This window comes from Triticum urartu, chromosome 4 (genome assembly GCF_003073215.2).
Source record: "Triticum urartu cultivar G1812 chromosome 4, Tu2.1, whole genome shotgun sequence".
Classification (NCBI taxonomy): domain Eukaryota; kingdom Viridiplantae; phylum Streptophyta; class Magnoliopsida; order Poales; family Poaceae; genus Triticum; species Triticum urartu.
This window is the reverse complement of record NC_053025.1, coordinates 29,341,799-29,354,351: the sequence shown is the minus strand read 5'-3', so window position 1 is coordinate 29,354,351 and position 12,553 is coordinate 29,341,799. Positions and strand designations below refer to the sequence as shown.

Here is a 12,553-nt window from a genome sequence, read left to right as displayed (position 1 = left end):
CATTTTCATTTGAGTTCATCTTGATGCCCGAAATGCTGTTAGAAGAGGGCTACTTGAGTTAATTGTCAGATCTGCTACTCCTTTTGCATATTTGTCATTTTTGCCATGATTATTGTGTGCATGATATGCCCATGAGCTCTACATATGTTTTGTTAAGGGTTTTGCCATCTCTCCAGAGGTGCAACCCATGTATTTTTGTGATGTGTGTGGTGACTAGTGCAAGCTTGCAAAGTGAGGCACTTGGTAGTGCTGATTTCAGGGACTTAGCAATTCCACTAAGTCCTTGACCTGTTTATTTCACATGGCCATATGTTCATGTTGTTTCCTAGTGATCCGTGCCTCTTTTGAGGATGATCAGTAAGGATGTTTTGTTAATATTGTAGTGCTCTATCCATACATATCTTTGTTTGCAATTATGGAGCACCCTATCTTGAGTCAATCGAGCTCTACTTTTGCTGCTTTGTGAATCTGGGCAGATTGTCAACTTGTTTGCAATTTTGCCGATGTTGTTGTAGTTGATCCGTGCATGCTATGTTATTGTTCTTGCCATGTCTAGCTTGCATTTTGTGTGTTCTTGATAGATGTATTCTTAGCTTTACATGTCTTGCTCCGTAGTGAGTGCATCGAGCTCGTAAACATGCCTACTTGATATCTGTTTTCAGCATGCTCCAGTTTTCACTAAGTCTGTGATCTGATTATGTTTTTGCCATGTTCACATGCTTGCAATTGTATTTTATGATCCCTTTTGGCTCAAGGTCACTAAGGGACTTTTGTTAAGCTCTTTGAGTAGCTCCATGCCATGCTTTACTTGCCATGTTTAGGTTCTGTAGCATGTAGTTTTGTTGCTCCGAAGAGTGCTACCTGATCTGAAATTCCAGACAAGTGTTAATTTCACTAAGTCTGAGATCTGTTTGCCATATGCATTTTTTCCATGCTTGTTTGAACCTGTTAATGGATGAATTGGCCGTGGCTCAGTGCTAGACTTTTATTAAGCATCTTGAATGCATCCCTGCCATGTATTTTGTTGTCATGTTTGGGTGCTGTAGCATGTTCATCTCATTGCATTAAATGACCACTTGCTGTAAATCGCAGACCGGTGTCATATTTGAATCGCTTGCCATTTCCAAACCGTAACTCCGATTCCGGCGTTCTTTATATCGTTTTCAAGCGATTTCATCTCATTTTTCCAGCGGCACACTTGGATTCCCAAGTTGAGGCCAGGTTCATGCGGTTCCTGTCATATCTTGCATATGCATCCCGCATAGCATATCATCATTGCATCATATTGTTTGATCCTTGCACGTGGTTGATTGTGTCCTTGTTGCTTGTTTGTCTTGTTTGGGTAGAGCTGGGAGACGAGTTCGCTAACGAGGAGCCCGTTGAGTTTGCTTTCGAGGATCCAGTCAACTCTGACAACTTTGCAGGCAAGATGATCATACCCTCGAAATCACTACTATCTTTGCTATGCTAGATTGCTCGCTCTTTTGCTATGCCAATGCTACGATGCCTACCACTTGCTTTCAAGCCTCCCAAATTTCCATGTCAAACCTCTAACCCACCTTGTCCTAGCAAACCGTTGATTGGCTATGTTACCGCTTTGCTCAACCCCTCTTATAGCGTTGCTAGTTGCAGGTGAAGATTGGAGGCCGTTCCTTGTTGGAACATTTATTTACTTGTTGGGATATCATTATATTATCTTGTTATCTTAATGCATCTATATATTTGGTAAAGGGTGGAAGGCTCGGCCTCTCGCCTAGTGTTTTGTTCCACTCTTGCCGCCCTAGTTTTCTGTCATATCGGTGTTATGTTCCCGGATTTTGCGTTCCTTACGCGGTTGGGTTATAATGGGAACCCCTTGATAGTTCGCCTTGATTAAAGCTTTTCCAGCAATGCCCAACCTTGGTCTTACCATTTGCCACCTAGCCTTTTTTCCCTTGGGTTTCCGGAGCCCGAGGGTCATCTTATTTTAGCCCCCCCGGGCCAGTGCTCCTCTGAGTGTTGGTCCAACCGAGCGATGTCCGGGGCTACCAGGGGCAACTCTGGGCTGGCCTACCCGACGTCTGGCTCATCTGAGTGTGCCCTGAGAACGAGATATGTGCAGCTCCTATCGGGATTTGTCGGCACATTCGGGCGGTGTTGCTAGTCTTGTTTTAACCTGTCGAAGTGTCTTGTAGAACCGAGATACCGAGTCTGATCGGAACGTCTTGGGAGGAGGTCTATTCCTTCGTTGACAGTGAGAGCTTGTCATGGGCTAAGTTGGGACTCCCCTGCAGGGATTTGAACTTTCGAAAGCCGTGCCCGCGGTTATGGGCAGATGGGAATTTTTTAATGTCCGGTTGTAGATAACTTGAACCTTAACTTAATTAAAATGAATCAACGGAGTGTGTTATCGTGATGGCCTCTTCTCGGCGGAGCCCGGGAAGTGGACACGGTGTTGGAGTAATGTTTGCGCAGGTTGTCCTCTAGTTTCTCGCTCGCGCTTTGCCTCCTCTTCTCGCTCTCTTTTGCAAATAAGTTAGCCACCATATATGCTAGTCGCTTGCTGCAGCTCCACTTATTTTTACCTTGCCTTACCTATAAGCTTAAATAGTCTTGATCGCGAGGGTGCGAGATTGCTGAGTCCCTGTGGCTCATAGATTACTATTACACCAGATGCAGGGCCTGATGATTCCGCTCCAGGTGACGCGCTCGAGCTCAAGTGGGAGTTCGACGAGGACTCTCAACGATACTATGTTTCTTTTCCTGATGATCAGTAGTGGTGCCCAGTTGGGGGTGATCGGGACCGTGTCGCAGGTTGGGTTATCTTTTATTTTGGCACCGTAGTCGGGCCATGAGTGTTTGGATGATGTAATGTTATTTATGTACTTGATTGACGTGGCGAGTGTAAGCCAACTATGTTATCACTTTTATATTATCTACATTACATGGGATGTTTGTGATGATTGCCTGACTTGCGACATATGCCTTCAATGCGATTATGCCTCTAAGTCGTGCCTCGACACGTGGGAGATATAGTCGCATCGAGGGTGTTACACGGGCGTAGCCACACTCGGTTCAACTAAAGTTGGAGAAACTGTCACCCGCAAGCCACCTCTGTGCAAAGCACGTCGGGAGAACCGGTCTCGCGTAAGCGTACGCGTAATGTTGGTCCGGGCCGCTTCGTCCAACAATACCGCCGAAGTATGACATGCTGGTAAGCAGTATGACTTATATCGCCCACAACTCATTTGTGTTCTACTCGTGCATATAACATCAACATATAAAACCTAGGCTCGGATGCCACTGTTGGGGAACGTAGTAATTTCAAAAAATTTCCTACGCACACGCAAGATCATGGTGATGCATAGCAACGAGAGGGGAGAGTGTGATCTACATACCCTTGTAGACCGACAGCGGAAGCGTTAGCACAACGCGGTTGATGTAGTCGTATGTCTTCACGGCCCGACCGATCAAGCACCGAAACTACGGCACCTCCGAGTTTTAGCACACGTTCAGCTCGATGACGATCCCCGGACTCCGATCCAGCAAAGTATCGGGGAAGAGTTCCGCCAGCACGACGGCGTGGTGACGATCTTGATGTTCTACTGTCGCAGGGCTTCGCCTAAGCACCGCTACAATATTATCGAGGATTATGGTGGAAGGGGGCACCGCACACGGCTAAGAATAAGATCATGTGGATCAACTTGTGTATATGGGGTGCCTCTTGCCTCCGTATATAAAGGATCCAAGGGGGGGTGCGGCCGGCCCTAGTAGGAGGCGCGCAGGAGGAGTCCTACTCCTACCGGGAGTAGGACTCCCCTCCCTTTCCTTGCCCAAGTAGGAGAGGGGGAAGGAAGGGAGAGAGGAGAGGGGGGCGCCGCCCCTCCCTCCTTGTCCAATTCGGACTTGGGGAGAGGGAGCGCGCGGCCTGCCCTGGCAGCCCCTCCTCTTCTCCACTTTAGGCCCATGAGGCCCATTAACCCCCCGGGGGGTTCCGGTAACCCCCCAGTGCTCCAGTTTTATCCGAAACTTTCCCGGAACACTTCCGGTGTCCGAATATAGCCGTCCAATATATCAATCTTTATGTCTCGACCATTTCGAGACTCCTCGTTATGTCCGTGATCATATCCGGGACTCCGAACTAACTTCGGTACATCAAAAATCATAAACTCATAATATAACTGTCATCGAAACCTTAAGCGTGCGGACCCTACGGGTTCGAGAACAATGTAGACATGACCGAGATACGTCTCCAGTCAATAACCAATAGCAGAACCTGGATGCTCATATTGGCTCCCACATATTCTACGAAGATCTTTATCGGTCAGACCGCATAACAACATACGTTGTTCCCTTTGTCATCGGTATGTTACTTGCCCGAGATTCGATCGTCGGTATCTCAGTACCTAGTTCAATCTCGTTACCGGCAAGTCTCTTTACTCGTTTCGTAATACATCATCTCGCAACTAACTCATTAGTTGTAATGCTTGCAAGGCTTATGTGATGTGCATTACCGAGAGGGCCCAGAGATACCTCTCCGACATTCGGAGTGACAAATTCTAATCTCGAAATACGGGTCGGTAATGAAGAAGCATTGGTCCACTTAGGAAGCCAGTACCCATGGCTTATTTTTCATGGTGACGTTTGCGCCCGCGGTCTTGGATTTGGCCAGTACCCATTGATTTCAAGTCTGCCCTTGCTTTCGGCCCATCTTTGGTCCTCTCTGGCATGTTGAGCAGGGTACCAAGCAGACTCTCGCACACGTTCTTCGTGATACGCATGACATCAAGGCTGTGAGGCACACGGTGGATCTTTCAGTACGGCAAGTCCCAGAAAACAGACCTCGTTTTCCATACCTTCAGCAGCGGCTCTGGCGCCTTTTGCTTCTTTCCCGGCTCTGGTGCCTTTTGCTTCTTTCCCGGCAGTGGGCAATCTTTCCAATTTTTCAACAGCTCATCTATTTCCTCGCTGCTCCTCGTACGCGGGCGTCTTCGGGGTTCGGTTTCACCATCGAACAGATCCTTGCGTTTCCTCCACGGGTCATCGTCGCGAAGCCACCTTCGATGTCCCATGAACACGGTTTTCGAAGACCCAGAATCTCTATCTAGCTGGCGATACATTGTGTCATCCATGCACCTGACGCATCCAGAAAATCCGTGGACCACCTGCCCTGCGAGATAGTCGTGCACCGTCGTGAGCATTGCGGCTCTCATAGGGAAATATTCTTTCTCTGCGGCGTGCCACGTATTGGCTGGCGTTTTCCACAGCGTGTCTAGCTCCTCTTTCAGCAGCCCCAGATACAAATTGATGTCGTTCCCTGGTTGTTTCGGCCCTTCAATTAGCATACTCATGTCAATGTACTTCCTCTTCATGCACAACCAGGGGGGAGGTTGTACATCCACACAAACACAGGGCGGGTGCTATGTGTGCTTCTCTGGCTGCCAAACGGATTGACTCCATCGATGCTCGCGCCCAGCACGATGTTCCTTGGATCCTTCCCAAATTCTGGGTGTTCGAAGTTCAACGCTTGCCACTGGCTCCCATCCTTAGGGTGACTCAGCATCTTGTCTTTTTTATTTTTCTCTGGATCATTTGCGTCATCTTCTCACTTCTTCTCCTCCCTATCTATGTGCCAACGCAGGAGCTTTGCTACCTTAGGGTCCACGAAATACCACTGCGGACGAGGAGTGATCGGAAAGTACCACACCACTTTTCGAGGAGCTTTCTTCCTCTTCTTGTATCGAGTGACGCCGCACACTGGACATATGGTAGACTCCGCGTGCTCGTCCCGATAAATGATGCAATTGTTCATGCACACATGGGATTTCACGTGCGGTAAATCCAGAGGACACATGATTTTCTTCGCCTCCTCGAAACTGGTAGGGCACTTGTTCCCCTTGGGAAGACGTTCGTGTCAGAATGACATGTTCTCGTCGAAGCATGCGCCGGTCATTTTGTGTTTTACCTTCATCTCCAGAGCCATGAGCGTTACTTTCAGGTGGGTATCCTCGGGCCTGCATCCTTCATACAATGGAGTAACCGCATCTATCTCCAGTTGATCCAGCTTGGCTTTCTCTCGGGCGGCAGCTCTTGCGTTATCCGTCTGCTTGAGAAGCAGCTCTTGAATATGAGGGTCTTGCACCCAGCCCATCGATGGTCCATCGTCGTCTGCTCCGCTGGCATCTTCATCTTCATGATCATGCCCTTCGTCTGCTCCGGCATCTTCCTCATCATCATGTCCGGCATCTTCTACATGATGACTATGTACAACATCACCGTCGTGATCATGTCCTGGAGATTCTTCGTCTTCTCGCCCGCCCGAGCCGCGGTGGTTGTCTTGCTGCCCTTCCTCATTTCTTGCCCGGCCCCCATGGACGACTTCATAGTCATCTTCATCACCTTGCCACCGATAGCCATCCATGAAACCACGCAAGAGCAGGTGGTCCTGCACCTGCCCGGAATCCAGGCCCGCAATAAGGCTCTTCAGCTTGCATCTTCGACACGGACACACTACACCACAACCCTTGATTAGGGGCAGTTAACTGCTGGGAGAAATATCTGAATAAGGGCATACTATCTGCCGGGAATCCTACAACTGCCGGCAAAATTACTTAAAGGCAAGTAAACTGCCGGTAGAAGTTAACAAACGAGGGCAATCCTACTGCCGGGAATAAAGACTACTTTTCACGTCATAGTATCTGCCGGCGCAACTAAAGCCCGGCCCATTATCTGCCGGGGACTGGCGCGCGAGCAAAATAACTGGGCCCAAAGCGCGCCCAGGCGTGGAAGAGCGCGCGAAGCCCGAATGTTTCACGCAAAGGAATCTCGGCCGTCCCCTAAAAAAAGGAATCTCAGCCGCACCCCAGTCCGCAGCCTGGCCCAGATGACAACCTCATCCAAATCGACCTACCCTAGCTTCCACCCCGGCCACCTCCGCCGCCGAGCACCTTCCGCTGTGCCCGACCACCATTCGCCACCCCCAAGCATCCCACCGCAGTGCCTCCCCGACTATTGTCGCCAGCTAACCTTCGCCTCTTCGTCCGAGACTATCTGCACAAGGACGGGAAGGGAGGAAGACCCGATGGGCGGAGGAGGTCGCAGCCGTTGCCCACACCGCGGATCTGCCGCGGGGATGCGGGAGAAGGACGCGGTTGCGTGGCCCCCGGATCCGGCGAAGCACGTGCGCAAGAGGCGGCCAACGGGGCGCGGGGCACAACTCCAGATCCGTGCGGCCCGAGCAGAGCGTGAAGCTAGGAAGCGGGCATATGCTTTGGGTGGCCGCCTTCGGTGCAGCCGGCGGCAATGGCATGGTTGTAGTTTGGCGGCTAGGTTTGGGTGCCCCGGTGTCACCCCTGCAAGTGACACAGAAGTGAGCGACCAGGAACCAGAAGATGCCGGCAGTCTGGTAACATATGGATTTCTCCTCTCTTCTAGTAGATAATCCAGATTGTTTTGTCTTTCGTGAGCTTTTGTGCTGATGTGTGATCCAAAATTTGGACGCATATCAATTGTTTGACCCATGTGCTAGCTAGAAGGATCTGGTGTAGTTTGTTTAATCAAGGATTAATCAATGATATACCAGTTTACATGTACTTTGGAAGTTTTCATCATCTGTACTTGCATATTGGAGTGAAGGTGCTAAAGTTTAGCAATTCTACATTTTATTTCTTTAATTATGTAAGTTGTGTTGAAAGTTGTCAATGATTACAATTAGAATCGAAGCAATACTACTTTTACCCCCTCCATTAAAAAAATGCTACTTGTACTGACTTTGTCAAGCATTGTAGTGTATAGATAAGTGTATATCTGCAGATTGTTATGTAGATGGCTTGAAACTTCTTTCTGGGTAATTGAAAAGGACGAACAACTAAACTGCATCTCATAGATGAACACTACTATTTACTGTCTCACCCGAGCTAGTATTATTGTAGCAGGCATTGCATTGTCCAAAATGGATATGTGGAATTTGCTAGTAATCAGGTCTTGTACTATCTGGATAAATATGGAGTGACATTTGCGAGTTGTGGCATGGCCTGCACTAACGTTCACAAGGCTGATGTCTCTTTTAAAAAACCATGCATTCAGTTGTTGTTTGCTTTGACCTGATCTGATAGCAAGTGTTTTTTATGCATCTTTAGTGAAGAAGTTTTTGAGTGGCTGTCTGTTCGGAGCTACTGGAAGAACAGGCTAGCTGCCAACGCACAAAGACCAAGGCGGAGAATGAAGGTAGAAGCGAGACAGAATACCCAGGGAAGGTCGACCTCAAGACTTACTTGAGCCACGAGAATATTTCCCTTGAGTTCGAGAGGATGTTCAGTTGCTTCATCACTTGTTCTCAGTTCTGCTCCTCTTCCAAAGCACCTAGCATTATTGATTATGGTTGGTTCTGATCACCCTTAATTTTTTTCATTATCACTTCCTTATAGATTTCTCATTTTTTTTCCTGCAGCACACTGCCTATAAGTAGTCTGGCCCATTTAGTGAGCAGCGGCAGGGGCAGGCTGGCAGAACCTCATCAGCCCCATTTGCTTTGCAACCAGGATGGACGCCGCCTCAAAAAGATCTGGTATTTTTTCAGTCCATTTTCCATTTTATCCTTTTATAATTTGTTTAATTTAATTTTGGCTCCCTGATTGGTCTTCTCTCTGTGCACAGTTTGCTCAAACAGGGAATCGAGGACAGCAAGGACCATTGAAGCCCGAGGTGTTTGGAATTGGACAGTTCAATCTCTACTTTTCTCCTCCAATGATTCAGGTGTTCCCGTTTTTCTATTGAAATTTGAAGTCAAATTTTTTTTTGTCATATATATCTATACGAATGAAATTATGCACTATGTTGTAGTTGCTGTCTTGATGGGCACCATTTTTTAAGTTTGCTACGGGCCTCAGAAAATTCAGGACCGGCCCTGTATATATGTAGTGTTATTTTCCTTTGTTGTTTGTAGATGTAAGTTACCAAATATAGGTTAATATCTAGCCTGTAGTAAATGTGAAGTTAGGAATGAGTTTTTCCTTATGCATTTTCTGGTTTGTGAAGCAGCTTTTGGTAACCTGGTTCAGTTAGTCTGTTGATGTTCAACTTTTATACAGTTTCTTCCATTATATCAATTAAATAGCATGCTGCCTCTGTAATAGTATTAAGTACTCTATTCCTAGCCTTACTTATAGAACTTTGTGTAACTATAGGTATTTTCTGTTTTCCTCTAAAATAGATTTATATTTCAAGGAAGCAGATTCATAAGTAAAATCATAGTATTACAGGCAGAACATGTTCTTGCAAAACATCAACATGAAAGAGGTTTGCTGATGGTTCTAGGTCCGATGCTCTTAGGGACCATGAGTATGTCCTTACCTATGAAGACAAGGATGCTGACTGGATGCTCGTTGGCGATCTTCCTCCGGAGTGAGTTCCTAATTTTCTTGTGTTGGGATATCCATGCAACTAAACTTATGATGTTTTATTGTGGCATTCTTCTCTTACATGTAGTACTTTTGCACACTCTGGTAATATCCCTTTTGATGTTCTCTTTTAATGTAACTTTGGTTAGAAAACTTGGGAGATCTTGATAGGAGTGATGAACTTGTAATATGGTAGCGTGGACTTCTACCACGAGTAGTTTACCCTTGTAACTTGGGAGATCTTGATAAAAGTGATGCCCTTCCTTTCCTTTTAAAATGGAAGATATATTGCCTCCGCCCTATACATGGTACACAACTAATCATCAAATGGCATGAGAAATTTTGTTTATCTGTATGGTCCTGCATGATGCTATCTTTTGAGGGACAAGCTTTTTTGGACGGAGCATGCTATGCTTGGCATGCAGTTTTCTCATGTGTACAAGTTGTTTGACGTTGTATTTTACTGCTTACTATGTACTATACATCCGGAATTGTATTTGGAAGTGTCAAAATTTATCATTTATAATCATTGATAGTAATATTGCTAGATATACACACTAAAAGTCTGAAATATTCTAGAAAAAGTACATGTCAGCTGTCATATCTTCATTACATGTTTTTAAATCTTTTCCTGGTTTGATGTTAATATTTTGTTAGTCTGTAGATGCTGCTAGTTTGTACTTTCAAAAATTTAAACTTGATTGTGTTTTCTCTGCAGTTCAACAAGTTGTGTCTCAAGCTTGTAAGTTCTGTCACAAGGATGAGATTGTTAGAATGCTACAAAACTTTTACGTGATAGCAGTTGTTCCAGTCAACTAGGATGTCTACATGATGTTTCTTGTATTCATAGCAAAAACACAATCTTGTGGCGCAAGGTTAAGCTCTGATCTTCAAAAGCATTGCAAGCTTGGTGATTCTTCTGCGGGAGACATGTGGTCCTGTTTAAATTATGTTGTTTCACATGATGGTGGCGAGTCTGTTATTCACAAGACATCTAATGAAGTCATCCAACAAAAAGGTTCCGAACAAGCAATTTGTCTTCCTGGACATGGCTGTAGCTGTGTGTCAAGCTCAAACCACTTGTTTAGCTTAGTTTGAACAAAAGAAATCTTATTGTCTATGTAAATTCTGTTTATTGATGTAGTTGGACGCTACTAAATGCATGTATGAATGTTGTAGTACTGAATTTTTAGTCATTATGTGTTTGAGATTTGCTACTGAATATTGAGTCAATTCCTGTGTGAATAAAAATAAAAATAAATATACGTGTGAACAAAAATAAAAATAAATATACACGCTACCAGGATCAGGAAAACTGCGGCTAGTAAAGGCCAAGGGTAGACTATCTGCCAGGGATTATCATAACTGCCGGGAATTAGATTACCGGCATACCACATCTATCTGCTGGGAGAATGGGGCTTCTTGGCAGCGGAACTGCCGGGAGATCTGTATCTGCCGGGAAATAGTTTTCCCGGCAGCCGATGGTGTAGGGTGGAACCCTAATCGCCCGATCTTTCACGAAAGGAGCGGATCCCGTGAAGAACACGAGGAGGGAAACGAGGGGAAACACAAGAGGAACACTCAAACTAACAAGAACAAGTCACACATAGAACGATACACGAATCCACGGACAACTAAGGACGATACAAGGGTAGCCCGTTCTTCTCCGTGAGGAGGTCTTGAATCCACGTGGGGGGGGGGGGTCTTCCCTTAGAAAGGGGGCTTGAATCCAAAGGGATCTTCTCCGAAGAGGCCGCGGTCTCTCACGAGGAGTAGATCCGATGTGGATGAGCGAAGCTCTATCTCTAAGTATGAGCTAAACCAACGCTAACCCTAGAAAGTCGTACGGGATAGAGTATATATAGTCTAGGTGACGAAAGGGTACACGGGCCTCGGCCCAAGTGGCTGCGCGCAGGCAGGGCCGGAAGTTCCGGGCACCGGAGGTTCCGGGGAGGGTCCGGCCTAACCAGAGAGTTGGCGCGGTGGAGATGTGCTGGCATCCGGGGGCCGGAAGGTCCGGGCAGGACAGAGGTTCCGGGCGCCGGAATGTCGGGGACGGGGTCCGGGCTAACCCGAGAGTTGGCACGCCTGGGCTGGTCGAAGTTCCTGGCTGTCCAGAGTGTTAACGCCTGTCTCTTCTTCTACAGTCCTCGGCTCCGAGTTTTGAGCGTTGTACCTGATGACACATAGTATCTCGGACTTAGGCAGTAGCCATGTCTCACTTGAAGAGGGGGAAAACTCAAGTAGGAGTGATGTCACCTCAGATTGAATAGCACGTGCCCTAGCCCTTGTCATTGGTCCACTTGGAGCTTGGATAGTTGAGGTGGCGTCCATGGGGATGGTCGTGGGATGCTCCGCATCATCTCCCCTCCCTTGGGGAAGATTCGCCCTCGGATCGAGTTCTTCATCACCATGGAAGGGAGAGAGGTCTTTGATGTTGAAGATGTCGCTCACGTTGTATTTGTCGCGCGGGAGGTCGATCTTGTAGGCATTGTCGTTGTATCGTGAGAGCACCTTGAAGGGTCCATCTGCTCGAGGTCGAAGCTTAGACTTGCGTTCTTGTGGAAAGCGCTCCTTGTGAAGGTGTAGCCACACGAGATCACCAATGTTGAAGACCATAGGTTGCTTGTTGACGTTGAGCTTGGTCGCAAGGCGTTGTACTTGGCGCTCGATGGTTTTTCTTGTATCTTCATGCACCTTCTTGAGATGGGTCGCTCATGCATTTGCGTCCAAATTGATTCTCTCTTGGAGTGGTAGAGGTAGAATATCCAATGGTGACAAAGGGTTGAATCCGTAGACGACCTCGAAAGGGGACTTGCCGGTTGTTGAGTGTCTTTCTCGGTTGTAGGCGAACTCGGCGATGGGTAGACACTCTTCCTACTCCTTGATGTTCTTCTTGATGAGTACCCGAAGTAGAGCATAGAGTGTGCGGTTTGTCACCTCCGTTTGGCCGTCGGTTTGAGGATGGTACGCCGTGGAGAAGAGTAGCTTGATTCCGAGCTTGGCGCATAGGGTCTTCCAAAAGTAGCTAAGGAACTTGACGTCGCGGTCGGAGACGATAGTCTTTGGCACACCATGTAGACGCAATATTTCCCTACAAAAGAGATTAGCCACATGTGAAGCATCGTCTATCTTGTTACAAGGTTGTGCCATTTTTGAGAAACGGTCCACAACGA

General features: G+C 47.0%; 1 long non-coding RNA gene across 5 annotated transcripts; it reads left to right on the top strand.

Moving 5' to 3' along the window:
* Positions 1–6,835: 6,835 nt before the first annotated feature.
* LOC125550433 lies at positions 6,836–10,599 on the top strand. Of its 5 annotated transcripts, none has more exons than XR_007301635.1 (6): positions 6,836–7,384; positions 8,118–8,358; positions 8,429–8,545; positions 8,635–8,733; positions 9,295–9,381; positions 10,096–10,599. It is a non-coding gene; the product is annotated as an uncharacterized LOC125550433 (long non-coding RNA). The 5 variants fall into 5 exon arrangements; XR_007301638.1 differs by having other exon boundaries at positions 9,240–9,381; XR_007301637.1 differs by having other exon boundaries at positions 9,232–9,381.
* Positions 10,600–12,553: the final 1,954 nt, after the last annotated feature.